The 16,537-nt window shown below is 35.9% G+C and overlaps 1 protein-coding gene, 1 long non-coding RNA gene and 1 other non-coding gene across 7 annotated transcripts in view; 1 reads left to right on the plus strand and 2 right to left on the minus strand.

Annotated features, from left to right (window-relative positions):
- The window catches only part of LOC115221048 (transient receptor potential cation channel subfamily M member 2-like), a 706,843-nt gene that overhangs the window by 654,091 nt on the left and 36,215 nt on the right, over window positions 1–16,537 (plus strand). The window lies entirely within an intron of this gene.
- LOC118766712 lies at window positions 6,416–12,875 on the minus strand. Its single transcript, XR_005002621.1, has 3 exons — window positions 12,865–12,875; window positions 7,055–7,060; window positions 6,416–6,499 (listed from the first exon to the last, which is right to left on the minus strand). It is a non-coding gene; the product is annotated as an uncharacterized LOC118766712 (long non-coding RNA).
- On the minus strand, window positions 7,344–7,448 carry LOC115221141. Its single transcript, XR_003882617.1, has one exon. It is a non-coding gene; the product is annotated as a U6 spliceosomal RNA (small nuclear RNA).

Consider the following 16,537-nt stretch of genomic DNA (forward strand, 5'->3'; position numbering starts at 1 on the left):
TCTCTCTTTCTGTCACCTTCCTCACTCATTCACCTTAATTGTTACACAAAACGTAATACGATACACTCCACCGTAATGACATAACCGCATTGCATAAGAAACAATAGCGACATAATATGTTGAAACACTCTTACTTAAACAGAGTCCTTTCAGAGGACGTTTCCGGAAGTAACCGGAGAACATCGGAAGTGACCGAAAGTACTTCTCTGCAACTTCATACAAAATAATAATAATAATAATAACACTAATACTAATAATAATAATAATAATAATAATAATAATAATAATAATAATAATAAACAACGACTATAATAATTATTTAAGGCGGAGAAAAAAGCAAGAGAAGAAAAAGTAAAAAGGGAGGGAAGGAGAAGAGATAGAGAAAGTGTTGGTCTCCTCCCAAATACAGAAATAGAAACATTATCCACCGGAAGTTTCCGGAAGCTTGTCTCTGAGGACGGATTGACGGGGAAGGATTTTGTGAAGAAGAAATAAAAAATAGAAGAGGAGTGAGAAGGGGAGGAAATGAGGCGGAAACAGTGGAATAGACAGGGAACGATGAAAGAAGATAGGTAGATAGATAGATAGATATACACATAGGTACGAAATTATTATCATTATTATTATTATTATTATTATTATTATTATTATTATTAGTGGTAGTAGTAGTAGTATTAGTAGCAGCAGTAGTAGTAGTAGTAGCAGTAGTAGTAGTAGTAGTAGTAGTAGTAGTAGTAGTAGTAGTAGTAAGTAGTAGTAAGGTGGCGAGCTGGCAGAATCGTTAGCATGCTGGGCAAAATGCTTAGCGGCATTTTGTCGTCTTTACGATCTGAGTTCAAATTCCGCTGAAGTGGACTTTACTTTCATCCTTTCGGGATCGATAGATTAGGTACCAGTGCGTTTCTCTGCCCTAGGTGTCAGGAAGACACTTAGTAAGAAATCGAAACGGAATGGAAAGAAGATGATAATGAAAACAACAACAAAAACAACAATAATATAATAATGATAATAATAATAATAATAATAATAATAATAATAATAATAATAATAATAATATTAATAATAATATTAATAATAATAATAATAATATAATAATAATAATAATAATAATAATAATAATAATATAATAATAATAATAATAATAATAAAATAATAATAATAATAATTATAATATAATATATAAATAATAATATAATAATATAATAATAATAATAATAATAATATCATGTACATTGTTTTGTCTTGGTATAAAAGATGGGCTACAGCAAATATTCTGCTCAATACCACAGATTTGCTTGTCAGTTGTTTGACCTTAACCAGTTGAGCATGTCCCTTAGTGGCTGACGATATGTGCATCTCTGATCACGAGCAGAAGTAGTGGGGGAGCATCATAGCCATGTGTTGAGAGAGATTCTTTGGGGTTGAATAATTCACCTCTGGAACATGGGTGGTTCTTTCAACATCCTTAAACAACCCTTATTCAGGGACCTTTTGAGCGGGATGGGCTACTCAACCTGAAGAAAATTCTAACTGGGCCCCACCTGCAAGGTCATGTGCTGTTTATCTTGATATGAGATCACCATGTCGCGCACATATGGTTGTGATGCATGTGCCTGGTGTACCCTTATCAGACGGGTAGTCATGATGGGTATATTGGGCTTCGTATATTTTACCCCAGTGTCACTTTGATGGCATGCACTGCTCTCTCACTCAATAATAATAATAATATTAATAGAAATCAGCAAAATGTGGAACCTGAAGACTAAAACAATGCCTGTTGTCATAGGTGTCTTGAGAATGATAGCAAAAGGGGCTGATTGCTACCTAACTCAGATACCAGGAAACCCCAAAATGGCAGAAATTTATAGGTTTGGTACCCCCACCCCGATAAAATAAGTACCTTGTTTTAAAAAAACAAGTACTGTAGTCGATTTGTTCGACTAAAATCTTTTAAGCAATGTCCTTGTATAGCCGCAGTCTATACAAGGTAATAACCTTATAATGTGATTTTCAACGCTTTTATCCGGATAACGGCTACCAAATGTTATTATTCGGTAGGACTTCTCCTGTCACGAGATATACAATTGGAAATTTGCAAATATCCTTGAAGCACACGCAAAAAAGGGAATACGAGATGGATTGAACTGGCTTTATATATATATATATATATATATATATATATATATATATATATATATATAATTAAAAATGAGGGTGTCCAAGAGACACCAACATGCCGAAATAGCAGTCGAAATTCTGACTATAAAAACCACGTTAAGTGTTCATATCGTACCATGAGATAAGACAGAGGGACAAAATATACAAGCAAAAGTTATTGAATAATTCAAGATCTAGGATTTCTAGTTTTGCTTTAAATAAGCTTTACCGTCATCAATTGAATATATCAGGGGTATGACGGTAAAGCTTATTTAAAGCAAAACCAGAAATCCTGGATCTTGAATTATTCAATAACTTTTGCTTGTATATTTTGTCCCTCTGTCTTATCTCATGGTACGATATGAACACTTAACGTGGTTTTTATAGTCAGAATTTCGACTGCTATTTTGGCATGTTGGTGTCTCTTGGACACCCTCATTTTTAATTGTTAAAAATTATTACCTTTGTACGGTATTTTTTCATGCTGGCCACTTGATAATATTGATACTTAAATATCGATATTATCCTCATATATAAATTTATATAATATATATATATATATATATATATTATATATATATATTATATATATATATATATATTAATGTAACATTCACCAATTAACAGTTGATAATGATGCGTCGAAACAATATAGTGATTTGTAATAATGCCAGTTCAATCCAGCTCGTATTCTTCTTCATTTTGCCTTTCATCGTTTCGGAGTTGATAAATTAAGTACCAGTTGAGTATTGGGGTCGATCTAATCGACTGCTCCCCTCCCCCAAAATTTCGGGCCTTGTGCCTAGAGTAAAAGAGAATAATATATATATATATATATATATATATATATAATATATATATATATATATATACATGGAAATTATATCACTTTTGATATTTTCTAGACGGTAGTCTTTCAATTCCAATATACAATTCTATTCGCAAGCATCCACAATGCTTTAAATGAATATTAAATTTGGTACTTCATTGGTACTTTTGGCACTTACTTTTATCAGTGGTAGAACGGTGAAAGGTAAAGTTGAACCCAGCAGTATTTGAACTCAAAAAATAAAATGCCACAACAACCACAAACATTTTGCCTATCGCTCCAGCGGTCTTGAAAACCCACTCCTTATAGAGTGCGTTGATTAGAGCAAGTTTTAGCAACAATTTTTTTAACAACCTGTGAGTCTCCCCCGTTGCTTCGCTTCAATTCAGTTTGCTACAGGAACCGACAACCATCCATTAGGATTTGCGTTGCATTTTCTTTTTGCTTTCTGTTTATACAATATCTATGAATAAAATTCCGATTTCCTGAGAGAATAGTATATTAGTTTTGTCATCGACCAATTATTTTGTCTATTTAAGTTTTATTTTATGATGCAAATGTAATGCGGTGCACTGGCTTCTTATTGTAAATGCATGGGCAGCCGACGAGAAATGTTCTTAGTTGTTTGTCCAAATTCAACAGTTACAGTCATGTTTGCGTACAAAATTTGTAAATTTCGTAAGGGGGCTCATCAGTGGCTTGTTCAGTGATTTGCTGGTTTGGGCTTTGTTGATGATGAGATTTCAAGCTTTGTGCTAACATGTGTGTGTATACAATTATATGCATGTTTACATACATACACACATACATACATACATACATACATACATACATACATACATACATATAATATATATATATATATATATATATATATATATATATATTATATATATATATATATATAATATTTTTTTATTTGTAAAGGCGAAGATCGGTGGATAGATAGATAGATAGATAGATAGATAGATAGATAGACAGACAGACAGACAGGTAAATAGACAAGCAGATAGATGGAGAGACAGACACCCAGCATATGTAGAGGTTAGAGATAACAGAAACTGAATATTTCAGTATAAATTCTGAGATGTCACACAGAACACATCTCACACACAGCTCGTAGAAAACCTTCCCCATAACCCCCCCACACACACACACACACACGAGCGCATATATGCCACATACATATAAAATACTCCACCACCAAAATCATCTTCATCACCAACCCAACCAAAAAAAAAAAAAAAACAGCAACAACAACAGAAACAAACAGCAAACATAAATGTAGACACACCTCACAGACACACATATACACACATTTTTGACTATGAGACAAGATGCTCGTCAAGCACTCAATTGTAAGCAAATATAAAATTAAACGTGGGTTAAGGAAACGAAACGTAAACGAAACGAAATCAAACACATTCCTAACGATTCATTGAACTATTATTCTAAATAACATCTTCTCATACTGATGAGAACCTAATATGTTAAAATATTCCTCCAAGGAACAATTTCTTAAATGAAACTCGCCATTCATTTCATCAATCTTCTTTTAGTCGACAAATCATTCGGAAACACACAATCTGTTATTCAGGTAAACCTAACATCCGCAATAACCGTCATTCCATTATTCAGAAACTTCGTTATACCACATCCGTTTTATCTTGTCAATATTAGAGCTATCACTCTGTCTTTCTGTCTGTCTGTCTGTCTGTCTGTCTTTCGGTCTCTTGTGATTGTGCTTGTATGTTTGTGTTTGTTTGTATGAGAGAGAGAGAGAGAGAGAGAGAGAGAGAGATAGAGAGGGAGAGAGAGGGAGAGAGAGAGAAAACAACGGATGAGAATGTCACAAAGAATCGAGAGAAATTGAAAGTTCCGATATATCCTTATACTTATGTATATATATGTGTGTCTATGCATGTATATATGTATGTATATACATATATGTCTGTCTGTCTGTATGTATGTATGTATATATATATATATATATAAATGTACATATGTATGAAAGCAAGCAAGTTTCTATGCCTCTATGCATGTATGAATATAGAAAAATAAATGTGTATATATTTATGTTGGTAGATATTATATACGGATGCATGTATACACATGTCTATGTATGTGCGAATGCAAAACTGTTCGTCTACACATATATGTATATGTGTGTATGTGCATATTTTGTGTACTGTGTACTTTGTACATATGTGTGCGTATGTATATGTATATATATGGATGTACGTATATGGTACACATTTGCATATGCAATTTATGCCACATATATCATCAAATTCTTAAGAGTATCGAAACGTAATCCCTTATCGTAGTTAGTTCCTGCTTTTACAATGTTCGAATCGCACCTAAGTCGACTTCCGTCTCATTGTTTCTGTTTCAGCAAAAAAATAAATAAATAAATAAAGAGCTGCGACTCTATTCCCTGGAACGAAGGCGGGAGAGGCCTGCAGTGATATATATTTGGAAGGTACTGGAAGGACTGGTACCAAACTGTGGAATAAATAGCTATACCAGACCACGAACAGGTCGTCACTGTGCTCACCCCACTGTGCCGACTGCTTCATCTCGGGTAAGGACGATATACTGTAATAGCTTGGGTTTCAGGGGCTCACAGCTGTTTAACAATCTGCTGAAGCATCTGAGGAGCCTCCATGGAGTGGATGTAGACGTTTTCAAATGTGAACTTTACCTCTGACTCGCCGAGATCCCGGAGGAGCCAATATCTAAGCAATAAAACTCAAAAGAGGGCAGTAGCATCGAACTCCATCCTTCACCAAAAGCCGCTATGACAAAGGTGGAGAGTGGAAAGATTATCACAATGGCGGTGCTCCAGCATGGCCACAGTCATTGGACTGAAAGAAATAAAAGAATAAAAGAATAACTAGCAATGGAAATATTTTGAAAAAAAAAAGATTTATTTGTAAGATATGTATGCATCTGAGTTCTTTGCTTTCTGTCTACTTAAACCACGAAGGCCATACTGGAGCTTTACTTTGAGCTTGTCATGCATGCTGATGTGTATGTATATAATTTTTAAGAAATATGATTTAATCTGTACTTTCATATGCCTAATTGCATATGTTTATATATGTATATATGCATATATATGTATTCATATGTATAAATATACATGCATCATACATACATACATACATACATACATAGAAAAATTCAAAGGCTTGCTTTCGTCCAATGGCAGAACGCCTGTCATGTCCTACTGAAGATGTGGTCTCGAATCCCACCGGCAGTCTTTGACTTTTCTTTCATATCTCTCTCTCTCTTTATATATATATATATTATATATATATATATATATATATATATTATATATATATATAATATATATATATATATATATATATATATGTATGTATAAAGAAATTGAATTACTCAGCGGGTAATCGATGATGTTTGCCCATCTTGCAATGGTTTGTAATTTGTTCGACATCCACTTCTTCGTCTTTTCTTTCGCCGAGGCATAATCCTTATTAAATATTCCTTCCGATCTCAAGGCCGAGCAATTCTGCATTTTTAACCAACTGCTTCGGCAAAATAAGCAAAATTAATTACTCCGGTCTTTTGTCACCAGTGATGTCATCAAGCGAAGGAATGTGTGTGTTAACCGCGACCACTCTCTCAAAACCATTCCAAAATCATTTCACGTTAAGAAGACCATGTGGTGCATATGGCAGGACCGCTCTGGGATTATTTGCCGGGAAATCATCGCACGAGATCGTCACACATTTTCTGTTATTGGTGAGATGAAAGCGTAAGAGATGTAAATGGCCTATTCCTGACAGAAATGGAAAACTGCAGCACCGTGTTAAGAGTTGCGTTTATCTGGCTCAACTCAACCCCTTGGAAGCCAATATCAAAGCCAAACGCCCTCAATAAAAATCACATAGTTTCACCATGACAGCACAACGCCACATGTCGAACGACAAGTAATCCAAGCAATGGAAAACAAAAGATAGGAGCTACTTGAGCCATAGACTATCACGGCAATCGTTCACTAAAAATTTGGCAGGAGGGTAAAGCCTACAGTGAACGAACTTGTCGCTGGCGTCAAAGCGTAGAGCGCATCCAAAGATCGTCAGGTTTTTACATTTGGTATCGACCTTCTGCCAAGCAAATGGGAAGCAATTATTGAAGTGGACAACGACAAGGCTCCAGAATAATGATTTAAATATATTTTCGAATAAATTTAGAATAAAAAAGGTCGTACATTATGCACCAACACATGTATATAAGCACATGTATGAATATACAATCATAGGGATTCTTTATTCCTATATTCTTGTTTCAGCCACGCGGCTGCGGTCATGCTGGAGCAATACCGTGGTATAACTATGGAAGCGTCCCGAATTTGCGTGTCATCCTTGCGCAGGGGTCATACTAATCTTCTCTATATCGTTCCAATTTTAGTATATGTATTGACGATACAATGGTGTATATATATATATATAATATATATATATATATATATATATATATATATATAATATATATATATATACGTAGCTATCTAAATACACCAATACACGCACACACAGACGGCAAACAGGCAGAAAAGATAGCACGCCGGGCGAAATGCGTAGCCGTATTTCGTCTGCCGTTACGTTCTGAGTTCAAATTCCGCCGAGGTCGACTTTGCCTTTCATCCTTTCGGGGTCGATAAATTAAGTACCAGTTACGCACTGGGGTCGATGAAATCAACTTAATCTGTATGTCTATCCTTGTTTGTCCCCTCTGTGTTTAGCTCCTTGTGGGTAGTAAGGAAAGAAAAATACACGCACACACATACATACACACACATTTCAAAATTTAAACAGATTACCCTGATCAAGCTATTAATGTACCCTTCAGGGTGTAATTTTGTGTATTTACTTAACCTTTATCTTCATAGCGTTGATGATCATGTAGATGATAGAGCTATATAAGTGTATGTGTGCATGTGTGTGTTTATGTGTGTGTGTGTGTGAATGTATGTATGTGCTCAGAGAGAAAAAGAAATCGTGAGGGAGAGAGTGTGTTTATCGATATTGATTAGGTTTTGCACTTAAAATATATATATATCATACATATATATGTATCATATATATATATATTTATATATATACACACACAACTAAAGATATGTATATATACACATATATACATATATACATTTACACAAACATACACACACACACACATATATATATATACATACATATGTATACGTATATATATATACACACACATACTCATACGTATATATGTACATATATATATATATATATTCACATATGTGTATGTGTCTGTGTGTGTGCGTGTGTGTGTGTGTGTGTGTTGTGTGTGTGTGTGTGTGTGTGTGTGTGTGTGTGTGTGTGTGTGTGTGTAGCTGAGTTTAATTTACAAAAACTTTCACATGTTTACATCCATCTTATAAACTCCTCAGAGGTTGGCGTATTTAAATTTCGCCTTCTAATTTAATTGTCGTACAAATAGAAGAATTCCCGCTCGACTCTGCATATGTCTCTGTGCATTAGTGTGTGATTGCACGTGTGTGTGTGTAATTGCATGTGTGTGTGTTGTGTTACTATATATGCGTGCGTATTTAAGGTGGCGAACGTCACTTGGTGAAATGAATATTTGAAAAACATAAATAAGAAATGCGAATTTGTAATTAAATTAAAACTTGAAGATGCAAAAGTAGAACAATTAAAGATTAAGGAAGAAGTGATTCTTCTTCTTCTTCTTCTTCTTCTTCTTCTTCTTCTTCTTCTTCTTCTTCTTCTTCTTCTTCTCTTCTCCTTCTTCTTCTTTTAACCTTTATATATATATATATATATATAGGTGGTGTGTGTGTGTGTGTGTGTGTGTGTGTGTGTGTGTGTGTGGAGGCTCAATGGCCCAGTGGTTAGGGCAGCGGACTCGCGATCGGAGGATCGCGGTTTCGATTCCTAGACCGGGTGTTGTGTGTGTTTATTGAGCGAAAACACCTAAAAAAGCTCCACGAGGCTCCTTTAGGGGGTGGATGATGATGATGATGATGATGATGGTGTTAGTGGCGGTGGTGGTGGTGGTGGTGGTGGTGGTGATGGTCGTGGTGGTGGTGATCTACGTATTGCATGAAACATCTAGGTTTCTTTCTCTAACATTTTATACACAATAAAATAGGAAATTTTAAAAGTCGTTTCTATAAAACTAGTTTCTAACCATCGAACGGTTATGAGGGGTCCACCAGAAAAAAAAATAATAATATCCAATCCAAAGGGGTCCATAGATAAAAAAAAAAAAGAAAAAAACCTCAAAGCAGTGCCCCAGCATGGCCACAGTCAAATGCTTGAAAGAACTAAAAGATGAAAGATAACACACACTCACACACGCATAACACATATGCACATGTACACATACATGCACACAAACACACATACATCGATATTGGCCTTATTACGATAAGCCAAAGCACATGTAACTTACTTGTTTTTTTCTGATCAAAGGAAATATTTCTTGTTTTTTATCCTCATACAGATCAAACAAACACCTTAGAAAATCAGGTAAGAAAAACATGAACTTATTTAATTTCCCTATAAATATTTTATCTTTGTTCTCAGTTTTTGTAATTTTTTTTCGCTAAAACGGCTATTTTTTTTTTTCTTTTCATTTTTTTTTTTTACTGTTTTTTTGGTGATTGCAATCTGTTTTGGTGAAACGCCCGAATGGTGATAAGTTTGGATGAAATTCAAAGTAACGTTAAGATAAAAAAAAAATGTGATAGAAATAAATATAAATACGGGTAAAGTGGTGGTGGCCACGGATCAGTAATCAGCAATGGTTCTTACAATATTTCAACGGTGACTACAAAGAACTGTTGATGCGAAGGAGGTAGGAGAGAGCGACTCAGTATGTGTTGTTGTTAATGATGGCGGTGTTGGTGGTGGTGGTGGTGGTGATAGCGATTTTGGCGACGGCGGTGGTCATAGTTATAGTGACAGTGATAGTGGTGGTAGTGGTGGTGGTGGTGGTGGTGATGGTTGTACTCGTGGCAGCAGTGGGCTGGAGATGTTGGTTGTGGTGGTGGTGATAGTGGTAATGGTAGCCTTGGTGTTGGCAACGGTGGTGATGGAGGAAATGGTGGTGGCCGTGGTAGTCGTGGTCGTGGTGGGAATGGTATTGGTCGTGGTGGTGTTCGTGCTAAGCCCTCCAGTCAGCCTTGTCTGAATAGATCTGCGATCAAAAGTGCTACAGCCGTGATCATCCTGTCTGCTATTTTCCCCCCTTTTTCCTTTCATTTTTTGTTCGTTTGTTTGTTTTGTTTAACAAATACGTTATTTAACATTATTTACATTATTTAAAATTGACGGATATTTGTCTTCATCTTATTTGTTGTTAACACAACGCTTCGGCTGATATACCATCCAGCCTTCATCAGGTGTCTTGGGGAAATTTTTTGTCGAATCATCACCAACAATCCCTACACTCAACAAATTGAAGTACCTGGACATGGCTGACTCTTATATTTGTGTATTTATGTGGAGAAGGAGATACGAGAAAGATAATTTGTTTTATAAAATCCTTGAGTGTATTGCAAACATTCGCTCTTGAATTCTTTTAACTAATAAATGTCTGTTTTAAACAATGTTTTGACTGTTATTTCCAGCCACGCCTGTTGGTTTGTTCGTAGTTATAAAATATTTAATTTGCTCGCAAATGTTTTAATATTAACTTTCCTCGTGTATATTTTAAAGTTTTGTCTGTTATTTCTAGCATCTCCCGTTGGTTTGTTTTTTCGAAGCTTTTAAATATTTAATTTGCTCGCATATCTAGTCTAATGTTTTGACATACCGATGCCCGACCCACCGCCTGATGGTGGAAGAGGTAACCGAACGAGCTGTTTTCTGATTGGCTGAAAATTATTTTGAACACCTGTAACATTTTTGCAAAACTTTTCTGGAATAAATGAATAACGGGCGCAGGAGTGGCTGTGTGGTAAGTAGCTTGCTTACCAACCACATGGTTCCGGTTCAGTCCCACTGCGTGACACCTTGGGCAAGTGTCTTCTACTATAGCCTCGGGCCGACCAAAGCCTTGTGAGTGGATTTGGTAGACGGAAACTGGAAGAAGCCCGTCGTATATATGTATGTGTGCATATGTTTGTGTGTCTGTGTTTGTCCCCCCACCATTGCTTGACAACCGATGGTGGTGTGTTTACGTCCCCGTAACTTAGCGGTTCAGCAAAAGAGACTGATAGAATAAGTACTAGGCTTACAAAGTATAAGTCTCGGGGTCGATTTACTCGACTAAAAGGCGGTGCTCCAGCATGGCCGCAGTCAAATGACTGAAACAATTAAAAGAGTAAAAAAGGAGAGAGTAAAAGTTTCGGATTCAGAGTTAAAAATTACATCTATATGATGCATTAAAAAAAATCTTTTTCAAGATAATTGTAAACGGTGACGAAAACCACAAAGATTCTATCTTTGAATTTAAAAAGGTCGATAATATACCATAGAATCTACTATCACCTTTATTCACGAATCAGATTTTTAGCCATCGGCCTTAGGATTGGTTAAATCATAAGAGCGACAAACGAAACACATCGCTGGGTTTATTTCGGCTCTATAAGTTCTGTGTTCAAATTTTACTGAGGTAAAATTGGTTTTCTATCATTCCTGGGTCGATAAAATACAGTGGGCCGACTCTACACTAAATATCGCCCCCATTCCACACTAAATTTGCTGCCTTGTGATTAATTTCCACTAATAATATTTACCAATTATCATATTACTTATTAATTATACATAAATATGATTATAATTAATTCCAACTGATATACCTATATACATACCTACATATAGATATATATATATATATATATATATATATATATATATATATATATATATACATACATATATATATATATATATATATTATATATATATATATATATAATATATATATAATATATATATATATATATATATATGTATATATATATATGTATATATATATATGTATATATATATGTATATATATATGTATATATATATATATATATATATATATATATATATATATATATATATATATATATATATAAAGAGGGTGTATGCGTCTGCGTATGTCTATGTAGGTATGAATATGTATATGCGTCTGTGTGTATGTGTGTGTGTGTGTGTGCATCATAACAGACATAGATAGATTGATAGATAGACAGACATACATGTAAGTATGTTAGTTATGACGATGGTGATGATGATGATGATGGTAATTATCATGTTAATGAAAGAGAACAAACAATTAGAAAATTACATAGACCAGAAAATTACTAAAGTATTTTAGATGAGACAGGGTTAGAGAGATAGCATTAAATAGAAGTATAGAACTTGAGTCAACAAGTACAGAAAACGGTTCTTCAGGTGTGAGATATAGGGCGGGGCATACTTATATTTATGCATACATATATATCATTTATTTACCGACGCACATACACAAACATAAACGAGCACAGAAGCACATATACATACATATATGTACATAAACGTACACATGTATATTCATACATGTATGATACACACTCTCACGCATACACTTATATTGTTGACGTCATAAAAATTTTCGGAATTTTCGAGAGAACGTGAAATAATTATTCTTTGGCCTCATCTTTCCCGAAGCACATCACATACAGCTACAAATTATAGGATGTAAATTTGGCATGAGCTGGAAAACCCGTTTTGGATTTTAAAAAGCGAACGTTTGTATTTGTTATAGGAACGATTTAAACAACTGGCGTGGCTATGAGGTAAGAACCTTGCTTTCCAACCACATGGTCCCAGGTTCAGTCCCACTGCGCGGCAACTTCAGCAACTGCTTTCTACTATAAACTTTTGAGTAGATTTAGTCTTCTTCTATAGCCTTTTGGGTGGTATTTATTGGTAGACAGAAACTGAAAGAAATTCATTATATGTATAGAATATATGAGTGAGTATGTGTGTTTGTCCCCCCCACCCCACTATTGTTTAACAAACGGTGTTCCACAAAAGAGACCGATGGAATAAGTACCAGGCTTAACAAAAAGTAAATCCTTGTGTCGATTCCTTTGACTAAAAATGTTTTAAAGCGGTGCCCCAGCATGGCCGCTGTCTAATCACTGAAACAAATAAATGGTAATATGCACACACTAAAGGCAGTGCTCCAGCATGGCCGCAGTCCAATGACTGAAACAAGTAAAAGAGTAAAAGAGTACACATAGCAAGTACATACACTGATATATTTATACACACATAGTTAAGGCGGTGAGCTGGTAGAAACGTTAGCGCGCCGGGTAAAATGCTTTGCAGTATTTCGTCTGCCGTTACGTTCTGAGTTCAAATTCCGCCGAGATCGACTTTGCCTTTCATCCTTTCGGGGTCGATAAATTAAGTACCAGTTACGCACTGGAGTCGATGTAATCGTCTTAATCTGTTTGTCTGTTCTTGTTTGACCCCTCTGTGTTCAGCCTCTAGTGGGTAGTAAAGAAATATGTACTTCGTCTGCCGTTACGTTCTGAGTTCAAATTCCGCCGAGGCCGACTTTGCCTTTCATCCTTTCGGAGTAGATAAATTAAGTACCAGTTGCGTACTGAGGTCGATCAAATCGACTGGCCCCCTCCCCCAAAATTTCGGGCCTTATGCCTAGAGTAGAAAAGAATATATTATGTACCATCATCACCACACTACTACTACTACTACTAATACTACTACTACTACTACTACTACTACTACGTCCACTACCACCACCAGCACCACTGAAAGCTCGGAAGAAACTAAAAACCGAAAAGTAAAGAATTATCATAACAAACAATTACCACAGCAAGTGCGATACAAACAGCAATAACAACAACGACTATGTTTTCTGCAATAACAACAACTACAACAAAAAATATCAGAATGCAGTATTTACAGAACAAATTATCGACGGCAACAACACCAGCAACTATAAATGTATGAAAAAAATATGCAGACTACTAACCACTACTAACCACTTTTTTCTTATTAATATCGGTTTATAGGCGGCAAGCTGGCAGAAACGTTAGCACGCCGGGCGAAATGCGTAGCCGTATTTCGTCTGCCGTTACGTTCTGAGTTCAAATTCCGCCGAGGTCGACTTTGCCTTTCATCCTTTCGGGGTCGATAAATTAAGTACCAGTCGCGCACTGGGATCGATATTAATCGACTTAATCCGTTTGTCTGTCCTTGTTTGTCCCTTCTTTGTTTAGCCCCTTGTGGGTAGCAAAGAAATAGGTACTTCGTCTGCCGTTTCGTTCCGAGTTCAAATCCCGACGAGGTCGACTTTACTTTTCATCCTTTCAGAGGTCGATAAATTTAGTAACCAGTTACATACTGGGGACGATCTAATCGACTGCCTCCCCCCACTGCCTTGAGTAGAAAAGAATATTGGTTTCGGATCTCTTCTATTTAGCTGTCACTTTTCAATTACTTGAAAATTTCTTCAATTTTATTCCAATTGATTATGGACATGAAATTTATTTTCGCCATAAGTCAATAACTAAACAGTTAATAACTTTTAAAATTTGCAAATTTGGAGTGGTTTTAGCCAACCGAAGGCCAAATATATATAGGTGTCTGTTTCCATAGTAACAAGCCAAGCGTTGGAAAAGCGTTCATGAAAAACCACCTATTTACAAACTCATCTTTTACACTGTTTTTCGGTTTGTGTCCATCTTTATCTGCTCTTAAAATTACAAAATGTGTTGTTTACTTTTTTATTATGCGTATTGAATACGTAAAACTACAAAACATGTGATGTTTACTCGTATATTTTTTCTTTGCATATTTTGATTATTCAATGCTTAAAACACATGCTATCGTCGCAATATTGACGTTATTGTTTTGTAGTTTTCCGATTGCAGTCAAGTACAAATGACATATTCCAAATCATGTTTTCTAACTGGGTAAAAATTATCAAACTTTAAACCACTGTAACTTTGTTTTGTTTTGTTTTGCTTTTATTTTCTGGAATAAGTGAATTGCAGCCTGAGTTTCAGCGTGGAAAATTACATCAATACATCAAATTTGAACATTTTCACAAAATTTTTAAATTTCAAAAAACTGAAGTCAAGCAGAAAAGATCTTTGTTTCAAATTTTCGTACAAGGCCGGTAATCTTGGCGAAGGATGCAAGTCGATTGCATCGACCAGTTCAAAGCTGTTTTCAATTGGCACTTATTATATCGACCCCAAAAGGCTGAAAAGCCAAGATGACCTCGGCGGAATTTGAACTCAGAACACGAAGACAGATGAACTGTCGCTAAGCATTTTACTCGACGCCGTAACATTACTGCCAGCTCACCGCCCTATTTTCATTCTTAATTTAGCTGCTGCTAGAGAAGCGAGTAGACAGGATCGTTTGTACACCGGACAATATGCTTAGCAACAATTTCTTCAGTTTTTAGGTTCTGAGTTCAAATTCCACCAAGGTTGACTTCACCTTCCATCCTTTCAGTTTCGAGGAAATAAGTATCAGTTATGCACTGGGATCCATATAATCGACTTGCTGGATCTTTTCTATTTCGTTGTCACTTTTCAATTCCGTCAATTTGTTTCAATTTATTTCAAATTTGGTGTATTGATGTAGTTTTGTATGCTAATTATGGAAATGAAATTCATTTTTGCCTTAAATTAATAAATAAATAGTTAATAACCTTTAAAATTTGCAAATTCTGGGTAATTTTAGCTAATCTGGAGCCACGAACATATTGATACCTGTTTCCACTGAAACAAGCCTAGCTGATGTGTAAAGTGCTCGCTTGTCTTGCCAGCTCATGTAATACTTCTTATAAGATGAAAAAGTTGAAAAACCAGGATGATACGGTTGATCGGGTAGAGTTATGATCAAAAGGAGCATTCAAATGCTGAATGCCCCACAGTTTTCGAGTTATCTACGACTCCCATACTCTACTATGCCCTTTCTCATTGTATGATGCTAATATATTCTTTGGGAGGAGATTTGGTTGCCATTTCCAGCAGTTCGATCGTTACATGAACTGCACTACAGTTTGTTTCTTCGTAATTTAACGTTCTCGCTACAAAATATGTATTGTTTGCCTTGGGAGGCGCAAAGGCCCAGTGATTAGGGCAGCGGACTCGCGGTCATAGGATCGCGGTTTCGATTCCCAGACCGGGCGTTGTGAGTGTTTATTGAGCGAAACACCTAAAGCTCCACGAGGCTCCGGCAGGGATGGTGGTGATCCCTGCTGTACTCTTTCACCACAACTTTCTCTCACTCTTACTTCCTGTTTCTGTTGTACCTGTATTTCAAAGGGCCGGCCTTGTCACTCTCTGTGTCATGCTGAATATCCCCGAGAACTACGTTAAGGGTACACGTGTCTGTGGAGTGCTCAGCCACTTACACGTTAATTTCACGAGCAGGCTGTTCCGTTGATTCGGATCAACCGGAACCCTCGTCGTCGTAACCGACGGAGTGCTTCTACCATTGTTTGCATAGACTGAACTAGGTTTATTTATTTTATTTTTTTGTAATTTCATGTTTA

Source organism: Octopus sinensis, linkage group LG17, assembly GCF_006345805.1.
Source record: "Octopus sinensis linkage group LG17, ASM634580v1, whole genome shotgun sequence".
NCBI classification, from domain to species: Eukaryota; Metazoa; Mollusca; class Cephalopoda; order Octopoda; family Octopodidae; genus Octopus; species Octopus sinensis.